The 24,926-nt window shown below is 45.6% G+C and overlaps 1 long non-coding RNA gene and 1 pseudogene across 1 annotated transcript in view; one reads left to right on the top strand and one right to left on the bottom strand.

Moving 5' to 3' along the window:
• LOC132507353 (uncharacterized) overlaps window positions 1-15,600 on the bottom strand; it is a 51,419-nt gene extending 35,819 nt beyond the window's left edge. Inside the window, exon 1 of the long non-coding RNA XR_009536151.1 lies at window positions 15,473-15,600. This is a non-coding gene — a long non-coding RNA (uncharacterized LOC132507353). The remainder of the gene's footprint in view (window positions 1-15,472) is intronic.
• LOC132507623 (5S ribosomal RNA) lies at window positions 14,162-14,282 on the top strand (annotated as a pseudogene).
• Window positions 15,601-24,926: the final 9,326 nt, after the last annotated feature.

Raw genomic sequence — 24,926 nt, 5'->3', positions numbered from 1 at the left:
GAGCTTCACATAAGCTTTCCTCTTCCCCTAAGTAAGGGTTACTTGACCTTCAGAGTTCAGCTCAATCGTCACATCCTTCAAAAGCCACCCTTGAAATCTCCAATCGAGTTGTGGTAGCCCATCTCCAACAAAAGCCCTAACTTCTCCCCTGCTTGTGGGAGCAGACCCTTCCTCCCCCTGCCCCCCATCAAGAGTGATAGCTTGCTCTCCTGCCCCACGATCTGAGCTGGCTCAGTCTGTTTTTGCCTAACTGAATGCAGCAGTGGTGAGAATTCTCTAGTTTTAAAGGATTCAAAGTGGTATACTTTTTTTTTTTTTGGCTGCACTGGGTCTTCGTTGCTGCACACGGGCTTTCTCTAGTTGTAGCGAGCAGAGGCTACTCTTCGTTGTGGTGCCTGGTCCTCTCATTGTGGTGGCTTCTCCCTTGTTGAGGATCAGGGCCCTAAGCCAGCAGGCTTCAGTAGTTGCAGCACGCTGGCTCAGTAGCTACCGCACGTGGGCCCCAGAGCATGGGGGTTTCAGTAGTTGTGGCTCACAGGCTCAGTAGTTGTGGCGCACGGGCTCAGTTGGTCACTGGCATGTGGGATCTTCCCAGACCAGGAATCGAACCCATGTCTCCTGCATTGGCAGGCAGATTCTTAACCACTGGACCACCAGGAAGTCCCTGGTATACCATTTTTAAATTTGTATTTCCCTGATTATATTAAGTATGAAAAGTAGTCAAAGGAAACCTCAACTAAAATTGGAGTCGAGAAGGCCTGTAGAGGGAGCTTTCATCCCTTCAAGAGGAAGGAAGATTTTCTTCCTGCCCAGCAACTAGCTCAGCTAATGAAAATGCCACAACTCAGCCAAGGAGAAACCTGAACTCTCACTTTCCTCCAATAATCATTCACTTTTCTCTTGCTGGTGACTTCCTTGTCCCACCCTCCTTTGTATAACAGCCTTCCAGTTTTTATAACCCCTTGGAGTATCTCTCTGCTTTGAGATGATATGCTGCCCAATTCATGAATTGTTTGATAGACCCAATTAGATCTGCAAATGTACTCATTTGAATTTTGTTTTTTAACTTAGGTCAGATATTTTTCATGTTTATTAGCTATATGTATTTCTTCTTTTGTAAATTTCTTGTTCTTATCCTTTACCCTTTTTTAAAACTATGTTACTTGTCTTTTTCTTGTTGATTTCTAGGAAAGTCTTATATATTCTAAATATCACTCTTTGTTACATATGCTGAAAATATTTTCACCTATCTATTGCTAGATTACAGTTTGTTAAGAGTGTCTTTGCTATAGGAAAGTTTTTAAACCTTGCTGTTGTCAAATTTATCAACCCTTTCCTTTATGGATTCTGCTTTTTTTCCTTCTTATTTAAGTAGGCATTCATTAAACGAAGAATTCAAAAACATTTTCCTGTTATCATACCAGTATATTTGGTTCTAACTTTAATCTTCCAAAATGAAAAATTAGGAGCACTGAGAGTCCATCAGCCCCAGCACTGGAAGGGGTGGGTTGTAATTTTCAGCTGAGGGCCAGGGAGAAGAGGCAGGAAGTTGAGGAGTCCGGTTCTCAGAAAAGGTTTCAGTCACTGGCTGCCGTGTTGGGAGTTAGGGTGTCATGTTTGATCAACGACTGAGTGTTTATAGCGATATCTGCTGCTTCTGAAAGCAACAGAAAATGACCAAGTCTCAGGGGTTTGTGTCATTCAAAGATGTGACTGTGGACTTCACTCAGGAGAAGAGGCAGCAGCTGGACTCTGCTCAAAGGAACCTGTAAAGGGATGTGATGCTGGAGAACTATAGCAACCTTGTTTCAGTGGTGACCTTGGATGAAAAGAAAATGGGTACTGCATCCTGCTCATTCTTTGGCGGCTGAAGACAATGGGCTGCACCCAAGTTCTTGATTTTTATAAATTAATTGTGATATAATGTATATAATAAAGTGTTCAAATATTTTTAAAAATGGAAAATTAGTCATTCCAACATCATTGATTGGATCATTTATTCCACCTGTGTCTTATGCAAAATATCTACCTGACCCTGCCTCCTGATTCAGTTCCTTGATCTATTTGGATATTCCTACAATAAGGCCACCCACTATACCTTTATCTCCTTCTCCCTCTCCAGAGCACAAACAGGATGATAGAGGTGAAGCCCCTGCCTTGTCCAGAAGATAAAGGTCATGAGGAAAGATAAGAGGAAGGAAGCCTCTGCTGATACTGGGGAGTGCCTCCCCTTGACTCAGATCCAAGTTCAAATTTTAACTGATACAATGTGCTTCTGGTGGAGTTGACTCCATCCTAGACTCCAAGGACGAGAATGAGACTCAAACCATCTCCTCTTGGGCAACTAACCCAACAAGGCCCAAGAAGATGCAGTGATTCTTTTGCTGGACTTATGGGTCAAGAGACAGTCACACCCTCTCCGACTGAACATAAACTTCCAGAAGATGTACAATACAGGGCTTCTGGAGCTGCCTTCTGTCCTTGAGAGAAGAAATAGCACCATGCGGTGACTTTTGTCTACCATCTCCCACATCTCCATGGCTTTGATTCAACCTCTGTGTGTATCAGCTGGGATTTTGGTTTCAGATTTTTATGATATCCAATCCCTTCCCCACACTCCTTTTAGCATTATAAATAAGTTTTACTTATATGGTAATAGTGATAAGTTTGGTTTTCTGTTTATATATTATGGGTTTTTTTTTTCTTGTGATTCACCATTGCTTCTTTTATCCCATCTTTTTCTCTTGGGTCCACTTTTTTTTTTAAATTTTTTGGCCATGCTGTGCAGCATGTGGGATCTTACTTCCCCAACCAGGGATCTAACCCTCGCCCCCTGCGTTGGAAGTCCAGAGTCTTAACCAATGAACCGCCAGGGAGGTCCCTTGAGTCCATTTTTCTTCCTAGAGTATGTCATCTAGAAATAATTTGATGGTGGGGGGGGAGGGTTGTGGGTATTATACTTTCTGTGTCCTTGCAAGCTTGGAAATGTCTTTTTTTTTTAACTCTCTCATTTAAATGATAGTTTGGTTATATATTTAGAAAATTCTAGAATTCTAAGTCTAAATTACTTCCAACCGAAATTTTGACATTTTTGATCCTGTTTTCTGGTACCTAGTGTTGCTGGTGAGAAGTCCAATTTCCATCTTATTTTTATGCCTTTATAGTTAGTATGCTTTTTCTCTCCACAAGATTTTAAAGTGTTCCCCTTGCTTGGGGTGTTCTGAAATTTCCCCATTCTATGTGGAAGTGTCAGTACTACACAGTGATCCAGAGGGTTAATCATTGATGTTGTTCACCTTTCAGACATATGGGATCTCTCAGCCCACTGCCCATCCATAGAGAGATATGGAGGCCTAAGGATTCATTTTGAGTATCTTTATTCATCCCTTTGGGTGTGCAGCTCTCTCAAAAACTTAGCTTTTATCAGTTTGAGTTCAGCCAGTGATTTGTGGCAACAATCACACTCTGATAGTCAGCCTTCTACAATGGCTCCAGGGCTCCCCATCTCCTGGAATCCACACTTGCATTTGTTTGCTTGGGCTGCCACTGCAAAATGCCATAGACTGGCTTAAACAACTGGAGTTTGTTTTCTCACAGTGCTGGCAGGTGGAAGTCTGAGATCGAGGTGTCAGCAGGGTTGGTTTCTTCTGAGGCCCCTCTCCTTACCTTGTTGATGGGCTTCCATCTGTGCACATGTGCATCTCGTATCTCTTTGTGTGTCCAATTTTCACTTCTTATAAGGACACCAGTCAGATTGGATTAGAGCCCATCCTAACAGCCTAATTTTAATGTAATTGTCTCTTTAAAGGCTTTATCTCCAACTAAAGTCATCTTCTGGGGGTGTTGGTGGTTAGAGCTGTAACGTATGAATTCTAGGGGGACAGAATTCAGCCCATAACAACTTTGTGTAATGACTTTGCAGGATTCCCTCCCATTGAGTGTGGGCTGGGCCAAGTGATTGATTTCTGACCAATGGTATATGGCAAAGGTGATGGGATATTACCTCCAAGATTAGTTTGCAGACATTTGTGTTGCTAGCAGAGTCCATTGCCTTCTCAGCTCGGACACATTAATTAATGAAGCTGTCATTTGGAGAGGTCCATGTGACAAGGCAGCCTCAGGCCAACTGCCAGTGAGTAACTGAGGTCCTCAGTCCCACAGCTCGTAAGGAAGTAAGTCCTATCAACAAGCACTGAGTGAGCCTGGGGGTGGAGTCTTCCCCAGTCAACCAGCCAGCTGACATGTTGATTGCAGCCTTGATGGAGACCCTAAGGAGGAAAACCCAGCTAAGCAGTGGCCAGATTCTGTGAAATAACAAAGAACCACTAAGCTTTGTGGTAACGCATTCCACCACAACAGGTAACTGATACACACACCCACAGTTTTTCTGCACATACCTCTCAGATTTGCAAAACTGTCTTGCTTTCTCATCCATGTGTCTCCCTCCTCCCCTCTTTCTCAACTTAATTATAGGTAACTTCGGCCTACGGGCTTTCTTTCAGGTGCCATAACTTTAGTCTCCCTTCACTGGGTCGTTGTTTTCTTTCTTTCTTCCTTAAATTAATTTTTATTGGACTATAGTTGACTTACAATGTCGTGTTAGTGGCACATTGTTTTCTTTTCTTTCTTTCTTTTTTTATTTTTGGCTGTGTTGCGTCTTCGTTGCTGTGCGCGGGCTTCTTATTGTCGTGGCTTCGCTTGTTGTGGAGCGCAGGCTCTAGGCGTGCAGGCTTCAGTAGTTGCGGCATGTGGTCTCAGTAGTTGTGTCTTGTGGGCTCTAGACATCAGGCTCAGTAGTTGTGGCACACAGCCTTAGTTGCTCCGCAGCATGTGGGATCTTCCTGGTCCAGGGCTCGAACTTGAGTTCCTTGCATTGGCAGGCAGATTCTTAACACACTGCATCACCGGGGAAGACCCATTGTCTTCTAATGAAATGATTTTCTAGGGTTTAGGTTCTTAGTTGGACCCTAATCTGAAATATCTTAATGCATTCCAAGGTTGAACAGTAGGTATGATGGCCATACCCTTGATTTGGCCCTGCAGAAAGGCAGGTTTTAATATCTTCTCTTGCTCAAAAGCCTGCTCTGTTTTGGTGGGGTGGAGGCACAGTTAGGAAGAGAATGGGATTAAAAGTGATTGTTTCTTCTAACCCTGCAAGAGCCTGGATTCAGGGGCCCTCTATTCCCTTTTCTTGCACTTGTAAGTAAGTCATCATTTATGAGCTATTTAAAACCAAAATCAACATATACTACAAATGTTCTGTATTTCAGCTTCTTCCTCTAGAACTACCATTTCTTCAGGTACATAGTCCCTCCTCACAGTAATATTTGGCAATATTATAAAATATTTCATCACTAAATAGCATGGATGACTACTTTTCTAGGCTCTAATAGCAGTGTTCTCATTGCTTACTATCTGACCCCTAAGATAAAGACACATAATTTAGATTTTGTTACAGCAGCACCAAACTTTGGTACCAGGTTCTGTCAGGACAGCTTAGGCTCTACTGTGGTAACTAACAATCCTAGAATCTCATTGGCTTAATACAGTGAAAACATGTTTCTTCATCATGTTACATGTCCTACCTGGGGGACCTGCTCAATTTAGTCAGTCAGAGACCTGGGGGGACAGATCTCCATCTCAACACATGCTCCCACAAGCACTGTATCATGGCAAAGAGAACATGAAGAATTGTGCACTGGGTCTTAAAGCCTCCTACAAACATAACACTGAATGAAAGAAGCCAGACTGCAAAAAACACATGCTGGATTATTCTGTCTGTATACAAAACAGAAATGTTACCAATCCAAGCTCGTACTGCTTGCTGCATGGCAGGATGATAAATCAAGAGACAGCGTGCTGGGGCAAGTAATAGTGACTTAATTTGGAAAGTCAGCAAATCGAGAAGTTGGTTGACTAATACCCCAAAGAACCATCTTACCTGAGTTAGAATTCAGGCTTCTTTTACACTAAAGCGGGAGAGGTGTGGTTGGTTGTTGCAGACTTCTTGGTGCAGTATAAAAAATAAAATAAAAAAAACTTAAAAAAAAACCTTCAAATACCTAAAAATAAATTTAAGAAAAATGTAAAAGACCTCCAACCAAAAAAATATAAAACAGTATCAAGAGGAATTAAAGAAAACTTAATAAATGGGATGAGAGGTAATGAACTATGTCCAAGATTTGAAAGAGTCAATATGGTACAGACCAAATTTATTTATAGATTCAAAGCAATCTCAATTAAAATCCCAATAGTTTGTGTGTGTGTGTAAATTTAAAAGCCAATTCTAAAACTTATGGAAATGTAAAAAACAACGACAGCTATGAAAACATAGTTGGAGAACTAGCACGAACAAAATAGAGATTTATTATAAAGACACAGCAAGTATGACACTGTGGTATCAGTATAAGCAAGGGTAGACAAACTGTTGGAAAAGACTAGAGATTCCAGAGCCAGACCCATGGTCTCTTAGACATTTGATCTATGATTGGAGGCACTGAAGAACATCAAGAAAGGACAATTTTTTTTTGTATTAAGCAGCACTGGTTCAATTATGTAGTAATCCGGGGACAAATGGAACATGATCCCTACTTAAATCATATGGAAGCCTCATTCCTGGTGAATTACAGAATTAAATGTGAAAAGTAAAACAGTAAGGGTTTTTAGAATATAATATAGGAAACTATCTTCATGACTTTGGGACAGGAAATCATCTCTTAAAGGATACAAAAGGCACTAACCACTAAGGGAAAGGTTTATAAATTGGACTAAATTAGAATTAGGAATATCTGAACATAAAAACACAGCATTAAAAGAATTGAGACAAGAAAGAATTATAAAAATTGCATATTTAACAAAGGAAGACTCAATGAGAAAAGACAAAGTAATAGAAAAATGGGCAAAATACATCACTTCACAAAAGATATTCAAATGGCCAAGTGTCTGAAAAGGTGTTCATTCTCAATTGTTACTGAAAAATGCAAGTTAAAGGCATCATACTTCCAAAAGCGAGTGTTGGCAAGCATGTGGAAAAATTAAAATTCTCATATGCTTCTGGCAGCGGTGTGAACTGGTACAACCACTTTGGACAAATGATTTGGAAGGATGAATGAAGGTAGAACATTCAGATTCCCTCAGATGCAGGATCGGAGCCTCAGACACGCACAAAAGAGATGTTTGTGCATATGCCCCGAGACCTGCAGGATGTCTGGGCAGTAGCGTGTGAAACAGCACAACGCTGGAAACACCCCTATGTCCATCAACAGTGGGATGGATACATTAACTGAGATGTAGTCCTATAGAAATGAAAGTGAACTGACTTGTGAAAATAAAGGAAACTCATTCTAAAACGGAGTTGGAAGCCCTGAAGGGGGCGCTCTCACCCACGTATCACTCACCGCAGTTTACAGACAGAGGAAGAAAGATTTCCTTCTGACCCAGCCCAATTTCCTCCTTAAACCTAATAAACGCTGACATTCTCTTTGTCTCCTCGGACTTGCCTATGGTTTGCCACGGGTTGCATGTCCCAAATTGCAATTCCTCTTCTATTCCTGAATACACTCATTTTGTTGGCAAAATAACTGGCTGTTATTTTTTCCTAAGGTCAACACTTACCACTACAAAACATGAATGAACCTCACCAATATAATGTTGAGCTAAAGAAAGCAGTCGCAAAGGGGCCCGTGCTGTGTGATTCCATTTACACAACGTTCAAGACAAGACAAAACTAATCTAAGGTTTCAGAAGACAGATTCGTGGTTTCCCGTGGGCAGGTACTCAGGAGGGGGCGTTCTGTTTGTCCATCTGGGTGGTGGGTACAGGGCATGGCATCGTGCCAATTTGACATCTCTACACTTAGAATTTTTGTGTATTTCGATACAAATTTTTTTTATCAGGTGAAAATAAAATTGGAAGCTGAGGGCGTCCCTGGTGGCGCAGTGGTTGAGAGTCCGCCTGCCGATGCAGGGGACACGGGTTCTGTGCCCCGGTCCGCGAAGATCCCACATGCCGCGGAGCGGCTGTGCCCGTGAGCCATGGCCACTGAGGCTGCGCGCCCGGAGCCTGTGCTCCGCAACGGGAGAGGCCACAGCAGTGAGAGGCCCGCGTACCGCATAAAAAAAAAAAATTGGAAGCTGAGACTGCCCCGGCCATTTGGAATTCTCTGTGTCACTAAAACAAGCAGAGACTAAGCCATGGTGAATGATCCTGGTGACCAGGTGGAAATCAGGCTGCTGCTCGCCCGGGAGTGAAGGACAGTGCATTTGCTGGGGTCCTTAGTACCCATAGTGCTGGTCGGAGGGAAACTGTAGCAACCCTGTGAAGACGGACCACTGAAAAAGGCTTGGATAGTGTGAGAATGAAAAATCTGGGTCATATTACCGGGTAAAAATTCCAGCCTCCTGAGGGGTTGGCAGGGGTTATTTATGAAAGCAGTGTATCCGGGTGGTTTATATTAATTTCTTTTCTTCCCACGTGCACTGTAAACCCTGGGTACATGCACCATCTTCCTGCAGGGAACACATCTTGTTCTCATGTTTTTATTGGTAGCTTTTGATTTACCTACAGAGGTCAGTCTGACACAATCTCAATCTAGTCCTAATGTTTGTTATAAGGTTAAATTTGTGCTAATAAAATTTATTCTTTAAATGAAAAGTGACTATGGGAATTCCCTCGCGGTCCAGTGGTTAGGACATCGCGCTTTCACTGCCAAGGGCGGGTTCGGATCCCTGGTCGGGGAACTAAGATCCTACAAGCCACACAGCACGGCCAAAGAAGGCCCTAGAGTTCTGCATTTGTTTTCTAGAAGAGCATTGAGTGTGAGTATGTGAGCAAGCTTCGCCCTTGCCGCTGGCTTGAGTTTAAGGACCTCCTTTGATGTGTGTGCACACACATGTGTTTACTTATGTTGACTGACTCCCTCATGGTGGTGGTTTAGCCTTTGGCGTACATTCACTGCAAAGAACTGACAAGGAAAGAGCTCAGTTATATAATTAAACAAATTCATATTTAATCACAAAATCTATATTCTTTGGAAAAGTTGAAACACAGATATGTAAAGTCACTCGGAGATGAACAGTTTCCTAGTGTCCACTGGTTAGTAATCACTGTGCCAAAGTTGAAAATAGGGAGTTTCAAGTGCCTTTTTCTGTCTATCCTTCTCTCTTGGTTGTCATATTTTTAAATTCACGTTCCACGTTGAAAAATAACAATAAAACTTACCACCTCTTCGTTTCTTAAGAGAAAGACGTCTATGCTGAGGATGGAGAAGGATCCCATGCGATTAAGTCATCATAGACTGTTCCAGAAGGATGTGGAGCTGGCCCATGAGGAGCAGGCCCTCTTGTCCTGTGAGCCAGTTTTTGCATCAGCTTTTTCCTAAAATGGAGCCCATCCTAAAGGAGACACCCTAGGAGGTAAGAGTTCATGTTCTCTCTTGGGTTCTCCTTTCTAATTCCTCTGAAACAATGACTTTCTTGAGAGTCTTATTAAAGGGGTTAATGGTTAGGCAAAATAGATCTCTCCTTTCCTGTAAACAGCCTTGTGCGCCCACTTTCAAGCTGCTGGGAGAGACAATATTGACTGTGTTAAGTCCTGCACAGAGATGGCTCTGCCCTGACCAGCAGTTTCTATTTCCACTGGGAAGTTCTCTCAACTTTGTCAGAAGGACCCATTTATACTTTGCTGAATTCCTCCAGTGATGTTTCATTCCTCTTATTCACCAGTGGTCTGGACAACTCCCCAGCTGGGGAAGAGACCCCCCTCTTCATCCAGCTTTGCTGAGGATACAGCGTGGTGTTACTTGTCGCCAGTTGGGTCAAATTTTTGATAAGGATCTTTATTCAGGTTTTAACTTAAGCACCAGGTCTTCAGAGAGGGTGCCACGTCCTTCCCCCACATTCCTCAATTCCAACTCTGTCGCCCCAGTCTTGCGACATTGTCTACTTACTGACCTGCTGACATCCTCAGAAGCAGAGACTTTGTTTACCCCCGTTGCCAAGAGGGTGCTGGGCCCCAGGAGGGGCTCATATTTGACCAGATGCCTGCTGTGCACTGACGGGAGGTTTTTGAAAGCACATAGGTTCATAAACCTCATGCTAACACTCTGGAGACATTATTTAATCAAACACCTCAGTACCCTTTTGATTTTCAGTTTTAAGGACACAAGAGTGGATCACATCTTTTAGGCATCAGCACGACTCTGAGAGAATTCTGGGTAGAAATGCATTTCATAATTAAGTGGCTGAAATGTCTTTAACGTTTAGGACCTTATACCTTCCCCCCATGCACAGTCATGCCATATTATCAGCTTCAGGAAAAATATCTGTAAGGTAGACATGACAAAATATAAGTCTAACAACTGAAAGAGTCAATCTAAGTTAAAATCTTACTCAAACAAGGTAAGGCCTTTTAGTTCTACTGTAGCAATAACTTTTCACAAGTTCCAAAGTTCTGAACCAGAGACATGGCCCAACGAAAGCTGGTGGACAGCCTCTGTCTCTCCGCACAGCCTGCAGGAAGAATGCTCAGAGGTTCAATTGTGCTGGCTCTCAGAAAGAAAATTAGGTGAGAGCTTTTGTTTTCCAAGTTAAACATTCTGTCTTTAAAAAGCACAGAGGCTTTTAATGAAAGAAACACAGACCACAAAGACTTTCTGGGCTGAGATGCTCATGCTGGCCCTTCCCTGTGTCACTGAGGACAGCACCTAAGAGGCCAGGACAAGAAGAGGGAGGAAGCCACTGGTCCTACTCTGGTCCTGAACCACCCATGTAGCATCCATAACAGCTACACCTGCAAGTGTTGAAGCAGCCGTGGGTCCTGCTGTGTGGGAACAGCCAGGGGTGGGGGCCAGGGTGCCTGCAGTTATGATCTCTGAGGTTCAAGTCCATTGTAGGAGAAACATAGTTTCCTGAGGTTCCCTGACCTTGTCATGTTTGAGAATAGGACAGAAAGGCAGAAGAGGAAACAGGTGACCCTGTGCTGGTGGCTTTCAGGCTTAGGCAGAGGCTGGGAGAGAAATCAGGGAGGTCAAGCTTAGTCAGAGCAGGAATGAGCAACCCACAGATCCAGAGAGCAAACTAGTGTTAACCAGTGGGGAGAGGGTAGGGGGAGGGGCAAGATAAGGGTAGAAGATTCATAGGTACAAACCACTATGTATGTATAAAATAGATAAGCTACAAGGATCCATTATACAACACAGGTAATAAAGCCAGTGTTTTATACTAACTTTTAAAAAAATTTATTGGAGTATATTTGATTTACAATTTGTGTTAATTTCAGGTCTACAGCAAAGTGAATCAGTTGTACATATACATATATCCACCTTTTTTTTTTCCAGATTCTTTTCCCATATAGGTCATTAGAGAGTACTGAGTGGAGTTCCCTGTGCTATACAGCAGGTTCTTATTAGTTATCTATTCTATATATAGCAGTGTGTGTATATGTCAGTCCCAATTTCCCAATTTATCCCTCCCCCAACCCTGATCCACTGGTAACCATAAGTTAGTCTTCTACATGCGTGCCTCTGCTTCTCTTTTGTAAATAAGTTCATTTGTACCTTCCTTTTTTTAGATACCACATATAAGTGATATAATATGACAGTTGTCTTTCTCTGTCTGACTTACTTCACTCAGTATGGCAATCTCCAGGTCCATGCATGTTGCTGCACCTGGCATTATTTCATTCTTTTTTTTATTTCTGAGTAATATTCCATTGTATACATATAGCACATCTTCTTTATCCATTCCTATGTTGATGGTCATTTAGGTTGCTTCCATGTCCAGGCTATTGTAAATAGTGCTGCAATGAACACTGAGGTGTATAATAACTTCAAATGGAGTATAATCTATTAAAATTTTGAATCATTATTGTACACTTGAAACATATAATATTGTAAATCAACTATACCTAAATTTAAGAAAGAAAGAAAAGAAATAAGCAACCCAGATACTGGGCAAATATGGAGGTGCAGCCACTGAGATGTGATGCATTTCATGGATTCTAAGACAAATCTGTTTTTATAATTTAGTATCTCTGAAATCGGGATGTGTCTCATAATAATGATCTTTGAGTACTCTGTTATCATTTAATCGGAACTATTTTTAAGTGACAAAACAAAGTCACGTGGGTAAATGGTTCCATGACACTTGTTTTACTAAAAATAGTACTGATAAGGGGAATATAATATGTGATCAGTGAAAACACAGGTCAACTTCAGAGAAATAAGTCAAACTTGGAGGGAAGAGGCAAGGCCCAGGCCAGAGCAGAGGCCTGGAGCAAGCACTGCACGTGAGTCAAAAGCCAGAAGACCCAAGAGGGGCTCACAAGGCCAGGGCAAAGGCCTCGTGTGGAGGCTAGCGACCACAGCCCCTGAATGCTTCTGCCTGGATGTAAATGTTTCCAAGACTCAATGCCACTTTGGAAAGAAGGCCTTTTCTTCCTCCAGCCTATTTATTCACCTTTCAAACTCTTTCATCAATGTTAAATCCTTGCAAACTTCCTGACACCCCAGGTAGTTACTAATCCCTTGCTCTGGGCTTCCAGGATTCTTTAATGATGTATGACACTTTTTGCAATTATTTAGTCTTACATCACACTTCAATGAACACCTGTTCCCAGAATGTGGTCAGAGCTTCAATACTGGCATCTGAAACAGTGTGTCAAATGAACAGTAACATCTGAAGCAATTACACATATGAATCGATTACAACCTCCTGTCAAAAGTTTATTTCACTGTGACTGCAAAGAAACTACTTGCAACACGGACAGTTCAAACATTTCCTACTGCCGGAGAGCATTTCAGAACTGCAAAATGAACAAAGAAAAATCTCAAGTTACTAAAGACACAAGAGTGGACCTCTGGTCATGAGAAACGGAATCTCAAGATGGATAGTGTGCTGGATGGGTGACAGATCACAGGAGTGTGGGTGAATCTCATTCAAACAAGAGCTGTTAGTTTCAAAGGCTTCCAACACTTCATTCATCCATCACTTTACAGACACCACGAAAGGAGCAACAAATATTGATCCACACCCAACGGCAAAGAACCACTACGATCTGAGAAGCAATCAGTATGTATGGTAAAGTGTCAAGCACGGAACCACCTGGGAAATCCCTCAAGTCCTAGGATGCAAAAGCGACGAAAAGTAGGAAACACGAGTGCCTCAGCCCTCTAAACGATACCTTGTTTGGGCCAGCTTCGTGACTGGATGGGAGACCGCCTGGGAATACCAGGTGCTGTAGGCTTTTTGCCTCCCGCTCCGCCTTCTCCTTTACTCGCCCGCGGCCGTGGCCGCCGGCTCCGCCGCGCCGGGCCCCGCTGCAGGCCCCACCTCCTCAGGCCCCTCCCACCACAGCGCGCGACGGAGGGGGCGCTCCCCGCCGGCCCGGCCGGCCTGGCGGCCAGAAGGCGGCCCTGGAAGGCAGCCGCACCCCCAGACGCTCCCGGGGCGGCTGGCCCGGACCCAGACTCCGCTGCGGGCCCGGTTGCCGTCCGTGCGGCCCGCGAGCCCCTCGACCTGCACCTGGCCGCCCCCCACTGGCGCCCAGCCCCGGCGCCGCCACCTGTGTACCGGTGTTTCCCTCCACAGCTCCCTCCGGCACAAGCACCCACCTCCGCCGTGTCGCCGCGGCCGGGGGCAGGAGCGGGATCGAGGGCAGGGGCCGCTTCCCCGGGCCTGCCGGCCACCAGGGGCGGGGTCCTGAGCTCGGCGTGTGGCGTGCGGGCAACGGTGGCCTTGCTGGCGCTAAGGGGCCGTGGCGACTCAAAGGTGGCTGCCAGTGGCTTCGGGCCAGCTGCTGTCGGGCAGGAGGGCCGGACCGGTCTGCGGCTGGGCTGCGCCTAGCGCCTCGTGGGCGGGCAGGTGGGATGCCCAAGGGACCGCGGGCCCCGGACCCTGAAGCCTCCGGGGCCACGTCCTTCCCTGTGAGCGATGTGCGGGATCTGGGGAGGGGCGCCAAGCGCCGAATGGGTTTGCTGGGTCACGCCCGCCCTGGGCTGGGAGGTCGCCAAGCTCTCCGCCACCGCCCGATTCCCGAGATCTCCGTTCCCCCTTCATGGTCGGGCGACGGGGCCCTGCCAGGGCGGGCGGGCCCGCTGGACTGGTGGTAAGGCCCAAGCGCCTGCTAAGCTGCGCGTCAAGACGCAGACCGCGACCCCACCAACGTCTACTGCCAAACCAGCCTAGACGGGCCCGATCTCGTCTCGATCTCGGAAGCTTAAGCAGGGTCGGGCCTGGTTAGTACTTGGATGGGAGACCGCCTGGGAAGACCGGGTGCTGTAGGCTTTTTGCCTCCCGCTCCGTCTTCTCCTTTACTCGCCCGCGGAGGTGGCCGCCGGCTCTGCCCGCGCCGAGCCCCGCTACAGGCCCCACCTCCTCAGGCCCCTCCCACCACAGCGCGCGACGGAGGGGGCGCTCCCCGCTGGCCCGGCCGGCCTGGCAGCTAGAAGGCGGCCCTGGAAGGCAGCCGCACCCCCAGACGCTCCCAGGGCGGCTGGCCCGGACCCAGACTCCGCTGCGGGCCCGGTTGCCGTCCGTGCGGCCCGCAAGCCCCTCGACCTGCACCTGGCCGCCCCCACTGGAGCCCAGCCCCGGCGCCGCCACCTGTCTGCCGGAGGGTGTCTCTCCACAGCTCCATCCGGAAAAAGCCCCCCCTCTGCCGTTTCGCCGCGGCCGGGGGCGGGAGCGGGATCGAGGGCCCAGGCCGCTTCCCCAGGCCTGCTGGCCACCTGGGGCGGGGTCTTGAGCTCGGACGGTGGCGTGGGGGCAAGGGTGGCGTTGCTGGGTCTTAGGGGCCGTGCCAACTCAATGGTGGCTCCCAGTGGCTTCGGGCCAGTTGCTGTCGGGCAGGAGGGCCGGGCCGGTCTGCGTCTGGGCTGCGCCTAGCGCAGCGTGGGCGGGCAGGTGGGATGCCCAAGGGACCGCGGGCCCCGGGCCCTGAAGCCTCCGGGGCCACGTCCCTGTGAGCCACGTGCGGGATCTGGGGCGGGGCGCCAAGCGCCGAAAAGTTTGCTGGGTCCCGCCCGCCCTGGGCTGGGTGGTCGCCAACACCTCCACCAGCCCTCGGTACCCGAGACCTCCGTTCCCCTGCCTAGGCGGGCGGCGGGGTCCTGCCAGGGCGGGCGGGCCGCTGGGCTGGCGGTAAGGCCCAAGCGCCTGCTAAGCTGCGCCTCAAGAGGCAGCTCGCGACTGCACTGATGCATACGGCCAAACCGCCCTAGACGGGTCCTATTTCGTTTCGATCTAGAAAGCTAAGCACGGTCGGGCCTGTTTAGTACAGGGATGGGAGACTTCCTGGATGGGAGACCTCCTGGGAATACCGGGTGCTGTAGGCTTTTTGCCTCCCGCTCCGCTTTCTCCTTTAGTTGTCTGCGGCGGCGGCCGCAGGCTGCAACCCAGCCGGGAACCTCTCCAGGCGCCACCTCCTCAGGCCCCTCCCACCACAATACGCGTCGGAGGAGGCGCTCCCAGCCTACCTGGCCAGCCGGGTCTGTCACATCAGTGTCTCCAGGCCAAAAGTCTCTTAATGTTCCTCAAACACCAGGCACTTACGTTCTCCCCGATGAGAACCTCTTCCCTGCTTGCCTTCAGGCTTGGCGCCCAGCACACACTCAGCCTGGCTGATTCATGCGGAGCTGGCTCAGGACTCAACCCCCCCACCGCCCCTGCTGGGTCAGGTGCTTCCACACACCCCAGGCTCTCCTCCCTGTAGCGGCTTTCCCACTGCATACAATGACCCTGTCCTGCTCTGGAGAATGACTCTCTAGCAGACAGGGTCTATAGTTTGTGAACCTTTTTTTTTACATTGTGGTTAAAATACACATATCAAAATTTACCATTTTGACCTTTTTAAGTGTATAGTTCAGTGGTGTTAAGTACACTGATAATGTGGTACAACCGTCTCCACTGTCCATTTCTAAGACTTATTCATCAATCCAAATTGACATCCTGTACCCATTACACGGTAACACCCCATCTCTCCTCCCCCAGCCCCCATAACCTCTCTTCTGCATTCTCTATCTAGGAACTGGCCTGTTCTAAGTGGGATCATACATTATTTGTCCTTTTGTCTCTGGCCTATTTCATGTAGCATAATGTTTTCAAGGTTCTTCCTTATTGTAGCCTGTGTCAGAATTTCCTTCCTGTTTAAGGAGTAATGCATTCCATTGCATGGATCGTATAGCTTGTGAATCTTTACACTCCCAGGCTTGACCCAGCCCTTGGCAAGTGTTTCTTGGATGAACAAATAAATGCGTGGTCCATCCCTGAGAGGCGGACATATGCCCGAGTTAGTTGAAGACATTCAAGTGATTGCCCAGGAAAAGACACCAGTTACCAATGGAAACTTTCAATGCAAACATAAATATAAGTAAAACATCAACATAAATAAAAATAAAAATTTTAATTTTCACAGAAGAGAATAATCAACATTTTCCCCCTGAGTGTCATCAGGAGCTTAAAAGAACTCCTGTTATTGAAATCCAATCTCAAAATGAAGTCTCTGAGATTTTTCTTTCAATGCCTGGACTCAAGTCCACCCTGCAGAGGAGAACTCAGCAGGAGATGATCCCTCCTCCACCCGCAGCATCTACCCTAGTCTCCCCTCTCCCATCCCGCATGCTCCCTCCCCTTGTACAGCCTTGTGCATCCCAGCCCTCAGAGCTGGCAAGGCTGCCACTGGCACGTGCCCAATCACTTCACAAGCTCTTCTTCTTACAGTCCTCCTTTTCTCTCATGGTTGGATAGTATTCTATTGTATAAATATACCACAATTTCTTTGTTAATTTATTTGTTGATAGTCATTTAATTTATTTCCATATCATGGCTGTTGTGAGTAATGCTGCCATCAACATGGGAGTGCAAGTGTCTCTTCAGTAACCAGTTTCCATTTCCTGTGGGTTTATACCCAGGAGCGGGACTGCTGCATCACATGGTGGTTCTACTTTTCATTTTTGAGGAACTTCCATACTGTTCTCCACAGTGCTGCACCAGTTGACAATCCCACAAACAGTTCACAAAGTTGACCTTTTCTCCATATTCTCATTAACGTTTGTTATTTTTGTCTTCTTGATGATCAACGTTCTAATAGATGTGAGGTGAGACCACATCATGGTTTCGATTTGCATTTCCCTGATGATTAGTGATGTTGAGTACCTTTTCATGTCCCTGTTGGTAACTTGTATGTCTTCCTTGAAAAACTGTCTGTTTGGTTCCTCTGCTCATTTTTAAATCAGATTGTTTTATGAGTCTTATGAGTTCTTTTTATGTTTTATATATTAACCCCTATTCTGATATATAGTTTGCAAAATGTTTCTCCCATCCTGTAGTTTGCCTTTTCACTTTGTTGATTGTTTCTTTTACTGTGCAGAAGCTTTTAAGTTTGATGTAGTCCCATCTGTTGATTAGGTTGTTGTCGTTTGTGCTTTTGATGTCACATCCAAAATATCATTGACAAGGCCAATATTGAGGACAGTCTTCCCTACGTTTTCTTCTAGGAGTTTTATGGTTTCAGATCTTAGGTTTAATTGTTTGATCCATTTTGAGTTAATTTTCTGAGTTGTGTAAGATAGTAGTCCAATTTCATTTCTCTGCATGTGGTTCTCCAGTTTTCCCAAAACCATTGTTGAAGAGACTGTCCTGTCCCCACTGGAAGTTTCTGCCTTCATTAGATTTTAGCTGTATGTATATGCAGGTTTTTAATTCTGGGCTTTCCACTCTGTTCCATTAGTCTATGGGTCTATTTTTATGCCAGTATTATTACTGAATTAATTACTATAGCTTTGTAGTATAGTTTGAAATTAGAAACCATCATGCTTACAGTGCTGCTTTTCTTTCTCTATTACTTTGGCCATGTGGGATTTTTTTTTTGTCATTTCATCCAAATTTTAGGATTGTTTTTTCTATTTCTATAAAAATGCCCCTGGATCACCCATACCGGGAGCATGTGGCAGGTGCGGCAGCCAGCGACACGTCCCTCTTCTGCTGGGAAGTGGCCTGGGAGTCCTATGCACCCTGTCTCCACCCCTGTTGCACTGTGTGAACCCAAAGGTAAACTAAACTCTCAAACCCCTCCAAAACAAATTGCCACTGGAATTTTCATAAGGTTTGATTTGACGTTTTCACAAAATTAACTCTTTCAAATAATGAACACAGGATGTCTTTCCATTTATTTGTGTCTTCTTTGATTTCTTTCCAGATATTCTTGTAGTTTGGGTCGTACAGATCTTTCACTTTCATGGTTAAATTTATTCCTAGGTATTCTGTTGTGTTTGATGCTATTGTGAATCTTTCTGTGAGTTTTCTTTAATTCTTTTTCAGATGTTTCATTGTTAGTTTATAGAAAAGCAAGTGATTTCTGTGCATTGATTTTATATCCTGCAAATTTACGGAATTCATTGATTACATCCAACAGATTTTTAGTTGAGTTGGAATTTTTAATATATAAGATCATAGCATCAGCCAAATAGCAAAAATTTACTTGTTCTTTTCCAATTTATATGTCTTTTATTTCTTTGTCTTGGCTGATTTCTGTAGTTAGGACTTCCAGAATTATGCTGAATAAGAGTAGAGAGAGTCAGCACTCTTATCTTGTTCCTGATCTTAGAGGAAAAGCTTTCAATTTTTCTCCATCGAGTATGATGTTAGCTCTGTGTTTGTTGTATATGTCCTTAATATGTTGAGGTGTGTTCTTTCTATCCCCAGTCGGTTGAGGGTTTTTATCATGAAGCGATGTTGTATTTTATTAAAAGCTTTTACTGCGTCTATTGAAATGATCATATAATCTTTATCTTTCACTTTTTTTTTTTTTGCAGTACAAGGGCCTCTCACTGTTGTGGGCTCTCCCGTTGCGGAGCACAGGCTCCCGACGCGCAGTCTCAGCGGCCATGGCTCACGGGCCTAGCCGCTCCACGGCGCGTGGGATCTTCCCAGACCGGGGCACGAAGCCATGTCCCCTGCATCGGGAGGCGGACTCTCAACCACTGCGCCACCAGGTAAGCCCATGTCTTTCACTTTATTAATGTGGGGTATCACATTTTGATTTGCATACATCAAACACTCCTTGCATCCCAGGGATAAATCCCACTTGGTTATGGTGTATGATCCTTTTCATGTGTTCTTGGATTTGGTTTGCGAGTATTTTGTTGAGAGTTTTTCTATCTACGTTTATCAGGGATATTGGTCTATAGTTGTTTTCTTTTAAATTAATTGATTAATTTGGTTGTGCCAGGTCTTAGCTGTGGCTTGCTGGCTACTTAGTTGTGGCATGTGAACTCTTTAGTTGTGGCATGCAAACTCTTTAGTTGCGGCATGCATGTGGGATCTAGTTCCCTGACCAGGGATCCCGAACCTGGGCCCCCTGCATTGGCAGTGTGGAGTCTTAACCACTGTGCCACAGGGGAAGTCCCTATAGTTTTCTTTTCTCGTGCTGTCCTTATCTGGCTTTGGTATCAGAGCAATGTTTGCATCATAGAAAAAGTTTGGACATGTTTCCTCCTCTTCAAATTTTGGAAGACTTTAAGAAGGATTGGTGTTAATTTTTCCTTAGACATCTGATAGAATTCACCAGTGAAGCCATCTGGTCCTGAGGTTTTCTGTGTTGAGAGGTTTTAGATTACTGATTCAATCACCTTCCTCATTATTTGTCTGTCAGACTTGCTATTTTTTTTTCCTGGTTCAGTCAGTCTTGGTAGGTTGTATGATTCTAGGTAATTACCCATTTCTTGTAGGTCATTTTTTGTTGGCATAAAGATTTTCATAGTAGTTTCTCATGATCTTATGTATTTCTGGATTAACAGTTTAATGTCTCCTCTTTCATTTCTAACTTTGTCTTTTCTCTTTCTTCTTAGTTAATGTAGCTAAAGCTTTCTCAATTTTGTTTATTTTTTATAAAAGATCCCTCCTATTGTTTTCTGCTCTCTATTTTCATTATTTCCACTCTGGGCTTTATTTCCTTTCTTCTGCTAAATTTGGGTTTACTTTGTTCTACTTTTTCTAGTTCCTTGAGGTGTAAAGTTAGGTTGTGTATTTTCTTTTATTTATTTATTTTTAATAAATTTATTTATTTATTTATTTATTTTTGGCTGCATTGGGTATTCATTGCTGCGTTCAGGCTTTCTGTAGTGGCGGTGAGTGGGGGCTACTCTTCGTTGCGATGTGCGGGCTTCTCATTGCGGTGGCTTCTCTTGTTGCAGAGCACGGGCTCTAGGCATGTGGACTTCAGTAGTTGTGGCACATGGGCTCCGTAGCTGTGGCTCGCGGGCTCTAGAGTGGAGCACAGGCTCAGTAGTTGTGGCACACGGGCTTAGTTTCTCCGCAGCATGTGGGAATCTTCCCAGACCAGGGATCGAACCAGTGTTCCCTGCATTGGCAGGCAGATTCTTAACCACTGTGCCACCAGGGAAGCCCCAGGTTGTGTATTTTAGGCTTTTCTAATGTTCATCTATGAATATTTCTCTATAAACCTCCCTCTGTGGACTGCTAGGGGTGTTGGTAAGTTGTGTTCCTCTTTTCATTTGTTTTGAGACTTTCTTTGATTTCTTCTTTGACCCATTGATTTTTTCATGAATGTTTTGTTTAGTTTCCTTTATTTGTGGATTTTCCAGCTTTCCTCCTTGTTGTTGATTCTAGTTTAAATTATTGTGGTTCGAAAGGATACCTGGTATGATTTCAATCTTCCTAAACTTGCTAAGAGTTGTTTTATGTCCTATCATATAATCAATCCTTAGAAATGTGCAGTGTGCACTTAAGAAGAATGTATATTCTGCTGCTGTTGGATGGAATGTCCTATAGGTGCCTGGTAGATCCACTTGGTCTAATGTATGGTTTAAGTTCATCATTTCTTGCTGATTTTTGGTCTGGATGATCTATCAATTGTTGAAAGTGGGATGCTGAAATACCCTACTATTAATCTTTCTATGTCTCCCTTCATATCTGTTAGTATTTACTTAATGTATTTAGGTGTTCCAGCGTTGGGTGTGTATGTGTTTATTATTATATCTTTTTGATGGATTGAGTACTTTATCATTTTACTTTTTTAAATAAATTTATTTATTTTTGGCTTCATTAGGTCTTAGTTGCTGTGCTCAGGCTTTTTTTCATTTGCAGTGAGCAGGGGCTACTCTTCGTTGCGGTGCGCAGTCCTCTCATTAAGGTGGCTTCTCTTGTTACAGATCACAGGCTCTAGATGTGCAGGCTTCAGTAGTTGTGGCACATGGGCTCAGTAGTTGTGCCTCGTGGGCTCTAGAGCGAAGGCTCAGTAGTTGTGGTACACGGGCTTAGTTGACCCACTGCATGTGGGATCTTCCCAGACCAGGGCTCGAACCCACGTCCCCTGCATTGGCAGGTGGATTCTCAACCACTGGGCCACCAGGGAAGCCCACTTTATCATTTTATAATCACCTTCTTTGTCGCTTGTTAGTATTTTTGGCTTAAAGTCTATTTTGTCAGATATAAGTGTAGTTTTTCCCACTTTGTATTGGTATTCAGGTGGATGGAATATAATTTTCTGTCCTTTCACTTTGATTCTATGTTTGTCCTTAAATCTGAAATGGGTCTTTCTTACAGTTGGGTGTCATTATTTTAAATTCATTCAGCCACTCTGGGACTTTTAATGGTGAAATCAATCCAGTTACATTTAGAGTAATTATTGATATGTAGGGATTTACTAATGCCAATTTATGAGTTGCTTTCTTGTTGTTTTATATTTGCATAGTTTCTTTCCCTGTCTTTCTCAGCCTACTTCATAAATTGCTTAATTTCCCTGGTGGTATGCTCTGTTTCCCCTTTCTTTGCCTTTTGTGGATCTACTCTAGTTTTTTGCTTTGTGGATATTTTGTGAATTATATAAAACATCTAATAGATAAAATAGTCCATTTTAACCGAGAATTGCCAAAGCAATCCTAAGGAAAAAGAACAAAGCTGGAGGCATAAACTGCCCAGACTTCAGACTATACTACAAAGCTACATTAATCAAAATGACATGGCATTGGCACAAAAACAGACATATAGATCAATGGAACAGAATAGAGAGCCCAGAAATAAACCCACACTCCTACAGTCAATTAATCTTTGACAGAGGAGACAAGAATGTAAAATGGAGAAAAGACAATCTCTTCAGCAAGTGGAGTTGGGAAAGCTGGACAGCCACATGCAAATCAATGAAGTTAGAACACTCCCTCACACCATACACATAAATAAACTCAAAATGGCTTAAAGACTTAAGTATAAGTCATGGTACCATAAAACTCTTAGAAGGGAACATAGGCAAAACATTCTCTGAAATAAATTGTAGCAATGTTTTCTTAGGGCAGCCTACCAAGGCAATAGAAATAAAAGCAAAAATAAACAAATGGGCAATCAAACTTAAAAGCTTTTTCACACCAAAGGAAACCATTAACAAAAAGAAAAGACAATATACGGACTGGGAGAAAACGTTTGCAAATGATGCAACCGACAATGGATTAATTTCCAAAATATACAAATAGCTCCTACAGTTCAATAACAAAAAACAAATAACCCAAATGAAACATGGGCAGAAGACATAACTAGACAATTCTCCAAAGGAGACGTACATACGGCCAATAGGCACACGAAAATATGCTCAACATAGAATAACTTATAATGGAAAAGAATCTGAAAAAGAGTATCTATTTATAGGTTTGTAATGTTGTCAGCTACTTTTTTTGGCCATGCCATGTGGCTTGTGGAATCTTAGCTCCTTGACTAAGGATGAAACCCGGGACCACGGCAGTGAAAGCACCGAGTCCTAACCACTTGACTGCCAGGGAATTCCCTCAGCTACTATTTCTTTAAAGAAACTATCTGCCCCCTTCTTCATCTCTTCTTCTGGAATCCCAGTTAGTTGGATATTTGCCTTTCTGAAGGAAACCAATGGCTCTCTCAGGCTGTCTTCACTCTTAGGAAACCTTAGTTCTATTCCTCTTCTAACTGTATGCTTCCTACGGTTGTATCCTCCAGGTCACCCATTCTTCCACCTGGTCTGCCTTGCCGCACATGCTGTCCATTGCATTCTTCATCTCATTCATTCATTGAGTCTTTCAGTCCACAATATTTTTATAATTTCAAAATCTTTGGTAAGGAAATCCTTCTTTTCCTTACATTTATATTTATTACCGGGTTTACTGAATTGCCTTTTTGAGTTTTCTTGTAGCTTGTTGAATTTCTTCTTAATAGGTATTTTGAATTCTTTATCAGTTAGATCGTAATATTCCATGCCTTTGTGTTCAGTTGCTGGAGAATTTTCTCTTTGCGATAACATATTTCCCTGGGTTTTCGTAGTGTTTAAATATATGCAACTGTGCATTCACATTTGAAGTAGCAGACACCCTTCTTAGGTAAGGATTTATGTTTACTTTGGTTCTTACAATGGACCAAGTGGGCTATTAGAAACATTTATTTGTGTTCCAGAAGGCGGCACTGTAAGTCAAGTTTGTGGTTTCTCCCTTGCCCACTGATTGCAGCCTGTTTTCTGAGCAAGCTCCCCGTCTCCTGGATGCGTCTCTACGGAGGCACTAGGGGTGCACACACAAGCTGGCATCAGAGTCGGGGGAGGCGTGGTGTTAGCAGTGAGGCTTTGGGGACGTCTGCAGCCCTGGTGGGAGAGTCTGGTGTGGGGTAATCAAAGCCTAGTGGGCAGATCCTATGCTGACTTCTGAAGCAGACAACACGAACCTGCTCCTAAAATGTTCTAACATCCCTATCTGCTTCCTTTCCTTGCTCTTTTCACCGCCCAGTCATGGAGGTCCCTCCTCGAAGACCCGGGTGCTGCACCCGGGTACTGTAAGATTTTTACCTCCCGCTTAACCTTCTCCTTCAGTTGTCTGCGTCGGTGGCAGCAGGCTCTGCCACGACCGGGCACCGCTGCAGACCACATCTCCTCAGTCCCCTCACACCACAGCGTGCCGAGTGGGCACTCACCGCCAACCTGGCCGGCCAGGCGGCCAGAAGGCAGCCCTGGAAGGCAGCGGAACACCAGACACTCCGTTGCTCCCCTGACGCGAAACAGACATGGCCACAGACCCGGGTGCCGTCCACGCGGCCCGCGAGCCCCTCGACCTGCACCTGGCGGCCCCCACTGGAGCCCAGCCCCGGCGCCGCCACCTGTCTGCCGGGGGGTGTCTCTCCACAGCTCCATCCGGAAAAAGCCCCCCCTCCACCGTTTCGCCACGGCCGGGTGCCGGAGAGGGATAGAGGGCCCAGGCCACTTCGGCGGGCCTGCCGGCCACCTGGGGCGGGGTCCTGAGCTCGGACGGTGGTGTGGGGGCAAGGGTGGCGTTGCTGGGTCTAAGGGGCTTTGCCAACTCAATGGTGGCTCCCACTGGCTTCGGGCCAGCTGCTGTCGGGCAGGAGGGCCGGCCCGGTCTGCGGCCGGGCTGCGCCTAGCGCAGCGTGGGCCGGCAGGTGGGATGCCCAAGGGACCGCAGGCCCCGGGCCCTGAAGGCTCCGGGGCCACATCCCTGTGAGCGACCTGCGGGATCTGGGGTGGGAGGCCAAGCGCCGAAAAGTTTGCTGGGTCCCGCCCGCCCTGGGCTGGGTGGTCGCCAACACCTGCGCCACCACCCGGTCCCCGAGACCTCCGTTCCTCTGCCTAGGCGGGCGGCGGGGCCCCGCCAGGGCGGGCGGGCCGCTGGGCTGGCGGTAAGGCCCAAGGGCCTGCTAAGCTGCGCCTCGAGAGGCAGCCCGCGACCCACCGACACCTACTGCCAAACCAGCCTAGCCGGGCCCGATCAAGTGTGGATCTCGGAAGCTAAGCAGGGTCGGGCCTGGTTAGAACTTGGATGGGAGACCTCCTGGATTGGAGAGCTCCTGGGAATACCGGGTGCTGTAGGCTTTTTGCCTCCCGCTCCGCTTTGTCCTTTCGTCGCCTGCGGCGCGGCTGCGGCGGCGGCCGTCTCCGCCCCCGGCGGGTAC

The sequence above is a fragment of the Lagenorhynchus albirostris genome, chromosome 16 (genome assembly GCF_949774975.1).
Source record: "Lagenorhynchus albirostris chromosome 16, mLagAlb1.1, whole genome shotgun sequence".
In the NCBI taxonomy this organism is placed as follows: Eukaryota; Metazoa; Chordata; class Mammalia; order Artiodactyla; family Delphinidae; genus Lagenorhynchus; species Lagenorhynchus albirostris.
The sequence above is the reverse complement of the archived record's forward strand: the minus strand, read 5'-3'. Positions and strand labels throughout refer to the sequence as shown.